Genomic DNA, 5,067 nt, shown 5'->3' on the forward strand with positions numbered 1-5,067 from the left:
AACATAATTATTTGTGAAAGTGTTGTTTGTTTTGGTGTAAGAAGTTCAAACACGGATTTTTTTTTAACAATGCAGTAACGTAAAATTTAGAGACGCGTGTTTTGGCCTCTAGATGACGGTATTTTATGCCTTCCGTCTTTGTATCCCATTCAGAATCTTGAACATAAGCGGGAAGAGAAAATTTGCATAAACGCCCGTGTGCGCCAATGGGCTCGTCGAGTGGGCGGGGCTAGCGGGTGGAGCCGCGGGAGGAGCGCAGTCTATGCGCCAGTGGCTGCTGCTCAGTGAATAACGAACGCAGAGATTATCCCAAATCCGTCCATTTCTCACGGCCGTTTTCAAAATTTTACGACCATCCGAGGCGCTTCCGTTCACGTGCGTCTGATCGAGCGTCAGTTTCGCGAGAAATTCGGAGGTAGAGTAATCTGATGTTATCCCCCCCCCCATATTTTCGTTGGATTACACAAAAGGCGGCACGGACACTCATTGTAGTATCCTTCTATTCGGTAAGTCCTAGTGTTTTCATTTAACATGCATTATTTATAGTTTTAGGTTACCATAAAAAAAAAAAGCTGAAGTAGTTGCAGATTTCTCGTTTATAGATATCTGGTTTCATCAGGTCCATATCTTTGATGTAACATATTTGTTCAGTATCAGTAATAATGGAGTTATTCCCTTAGAGTTATGGGAATATGATAGGGCGAAAAATGTATTAATCACTAACATCCATCAAGACTTACTTCTCTGGATATAACTACTAGAATGTCCAGATGTTTCTGAACACACAGCATCAATAAACACCACCTATAAGAAACATGCTTATGTTAAAATAACATAATCTAGTGTAAAATTATGTAAGACTATGAAAGTGATACTATGTCTTTTTTAGAAACGCTACTGTACATACAGCCTCTCTCATCAATAATTTGATGGCTTATATTGATCCATAATGGTTAGGCCTTACTCTCTGAGGAGTTTGTGAGAGCCCTCACTGAAATATGGTCTGAGTAAAGATGCTTTGTATGTATCAATATCACCAATATTATGAGTATAGAGTGATTAGAAATATTCATAATTAAATTGATTGTGCAAATGATGGTTTTAGAATTCCATTATGGATAGAATTTGTATTCTTGTTAACTTGGTTTTATAACAAGAAAGTGTTTGAAAGCATGTCTTCTTTGAAACACACAATCAAAGTCCATACAATGAAAGTCACTGGGATCCAAAACCACACTGGACCCCACTGACTTTTATTATAGGAAAAAAGGACCTTCACAGGAAAAGAAAGCCATAAAGAATAATGGCAAAATTGTATTTTTTGAATGAACTATATATTTTTTAAATCTTTGAAGTCTAGTGTATCTTGCCCATATTAAACTACTAAGAATAAGACATCAGTCTTTTCATCATAACATTTTTGCTTCTGTTTTATTGCTACAGACATTTTCTGCCATTTCTACTCGATTTGAAATCTTTTACATTTAGCAGACACTTTTATCCAAAGTGACTTGTCAGTGCAAATTTGATCAGTTCAGCTTGATTCTTATCAAAAGTAATTAAAATCAAAGTAGTTTGAAAGGCTCCAGGTTGATTTGATTTTACTTCATATTTAAGGTAACATATAAACTAGACATATTTTCATTTACACATACTCATACTAACCCACTGCAACCAATACAAAGTTTTTTGAGACTTCATATCATCTTACCTTTTCTCTACATGAGATGACACAAATCTTGTTTTTTAGACAAATTTTTATATTGGAGGAGAGCAATATCAAGGGGATAAAAAATGGTCTGTCTGAAAGGGTTAAGTTAATTTTGTTCAAGAATTAATTATTTATTTTTTCATTCCCCAAGGGTCGAGTCTTTTTGGGCTGATTTGAAAGTAATTCACGTAAAAAACTGTAAGCACCTCTGTAAGCAACTTTTCTGAGTAGCACTATTTAATCACCTGTCACACTGACTGTTGGTATTGGACATCCATAACAGCTGAATGGGGTTTCTTAACTGTCCTGAGTGGGTTCTGTCTGTTCTGCTTGTCTGTGGTATAAGTGTGTGCCCCATTGTTATATAGATGGATGAACAAGAGGACACAGCAGCTGAAACTATAATAGCGTAGGGGCAAAGGGCAAGCAGACGGCTGCAAGCTAAGCTGTAGCACTGGAGAAGGATGTCATTTCCTTTGTAAAAATATGGGTGTGACTTCTAAACAATGGACTACAATTCTGCGCCATGAAAAAGCCATTTCCGTTTGTTTTGCTGAACTATTCTTGCGGTTGATTTGTGTACAGGTATTTGTGTCTTTGTGATTTGGTTTATTTACTGTCATGTCTTATATTTGACAAATGAATCTCATCACCAGGCTTTCATAATGTAAAAATATAAAAAACATAAAATGATTAGGTCTTTTTACATTTATTTCTATTTATTTGTACTGGCTCAACCACAAAAAAAAAGATTGTATTTTTCATTAGATTTCATGGTTTTCTTTAAAGAAAGAATATTAATTTATTAGGTTTAAATTTGCAATACGTTATGTATTTATATGAATACGGAAATCAGACTGTATTATGGTAGGATATAAAAATATTCCTTTGCCGGAGGAAAAAAACAGGCATGATGTAGGAAAAAATTACTCTCCGAGTTTCCTCTACATTTGCATGGAAAATCCTGGAGTCATTCAAAGAAATCACATCAGAAGTAGTTGAACTCAATTTCTAAGGCTGGCCTTTACACGCCATGCACACGTTTGAACGCTTGCTTGTAGTCCTTCCATTTTCCTCTGCATTAAGAATATCACAACAAATCCACTAGTACATGACTTTACATTATGTCTGACCACACTCTACAGTCGACACATTACAGTGAGATCTCATGTGACAGAGTGAACAGCTTTTCTCTTCCTAGTGCTCATAATGGGTCATTTAGTGATGCTTGGCAATGTGTCAGGATACTACAAAGGCATCTGTCTAGGATCTAAATGTTATTGAATTAAGGAGTGTAAAATGTACTATAGATCTGTATACTGTAGATCTAGACTTGTAGACTCCATTTAATCCTTTAAGTTCACTTAATGCAATGTTGTTAATGTAAACAGGTTTTTTTTTTCGGTCTCATCTCATCGCATTTACAGACTTATAGTATGTTTCATGTTGACCTTAAACACTATTATTATTAACACCTTATTTGCCATTTATATGTAGATAACGGAGTAATTATCCTTCTTTATGCTGTTTACTACATGAGTAAATGACGATGGAAAGCTCAGTCAGGGGTTACAAACCGTGTAAAGGAAGAGGTGGAGCTGAACACGGTAAGAATAGAGCAGCGTGTTTCAGACATAAACAGAACTGCTGCGAAAACTTTACAAGAGCTCCTGCTGTGTACTCATACGCAGAGCACAAGCTCTTGTAAAGCATCTGCTGCAGTCTGTGTAAGAGAACAAGAGTAAGAGGGTGACAGACAGAAGATGGATAAACATAGTAGGGTCTCTCTGGTTGTGCCTCACAGAGCTCCACTGTGTGGCACAACTTCAAAGTCAGGGACACCGTAATTACCAAATGAAATGAAATTCCCTACTGATTGCGGTAGTGAGCTACTCTTGATATATGAAGCAGAATCTCCTGTCTGCTGCCTTTGTTCATCTTAGCATCCACATCTGAAACAGCCACACACTGCTTGATTTTTTGCAGATCTTGCTGTCTTGCTTGCCTGTCTTTTAGAAGATGCGCAACGAAGATACAAAGCATATTTCACACCCTACAGTACAGATTCATGCTGTTGACTGTGCTTAGTTCCAGCACGGAAGTCTTAGATGATCAAATTTGGACTGAATTTAAAAGAGATTATTGTTTTGATGATGTTTCATTACCTCAAAGGCATAGTTCACCCAATAATGAAAATTCTCTCATTAATTACTCTCTCTCATGTCGTTCCAAACCCGTTAGATCTTCTGAACACAAACTTTTGATGAAATCTGAGAGCTTTCTGACCTTGCATAGACAACAAATAAACTACCATGTTCAAGGCCCAGGAACGTAGTAAGGACATCATTAAAATAGTCCACGTGACATCAGTGGTTCAACCTTAATTTTATGTAGCTATGAGAAAACTTTTTGTGTGAAAAGAAATAAAAAATAATCAACAATTTCTTCTCTTCTGGTCAGAAAATCACAGAAGGTCTAACGGGTTTGAAATGACATGAGGATAGATAATTAATGACATAATTTTCATTTTTTGTTCGAACCATGCCTTTAAGGCAGCAGTGTGTAATTTATGCACCATTAAAGACACCATAATGCTTCCATAAAGTAGGCTGCCTCTAACATCTGGGGCATAGAAACCATTATAAATCTTTTTAGAAATTTGTCAGTTTGGAAGATTAGCAGTATGTTTTGAGAGTTTTATTTTGCTTAGCTGTTGTGCAAAGTGAAAAAAAAATTGTATCTAGTGGATACAGTGCTATGCTATCTCGCAGTGTCAGCAGTGGACTGAATGGGCGTTTCTAGGTGTTTGCAATGTTTGTTCAAAAGCTATATTTATGAATGAGTCATTCAATTATTGACAAAAATAGTGGCACGCACAATGGTTCTGTTGCACCATCGTTGGGAGCTATTTTTGTTTGCAGAACAGAGCAAAAAGAACAACTTTTTGCCTAAAATATAACTCACAGTATTAACTTCTTGTTTATTGAACATTTGTAATCTTGCTGATATTCAGAAAAAAGCAACCCCGCTCATGATACTGCTTAACTTTATCATATCATATAAATTAATATAAACAAAAACTCATAGGCTACTGGGGCTTTTTCTGACTCATCGGTCGGTTTTTGGTTAACTTGGTTAACATTTAGTGGAATAAAAGAAATAGTTAAAAGAATAAGCATTATTAGCATTACTTTAGGATCAGAATTTTAGCATCACTTGCACACCAGTGGATCCTCTGCAGTAAATGGGTGCCATCAGAGTCCATACAGCTCATAAAAACATCATAATAATCCACACGACTCCAGCCCACAAGTTATCATCATGTGTTTGTAATAAACAGATAGATTTTAAAGATA

The sequence above is a fragment of the Carassius carassius genome, chromosome 41, assembly GCF_963082965.1.
Source record: "Carassius carassius chromosome 41, fCarCar2.1, whole genome shotgun sequence".
NCBI classification, from domain to species: domain Eukaryota; kingdom Metazoa; phylum Chordata; class Actinopteri; order Cypriniformes; family Cyprinidae; genus Carassius; species Carassius carassius.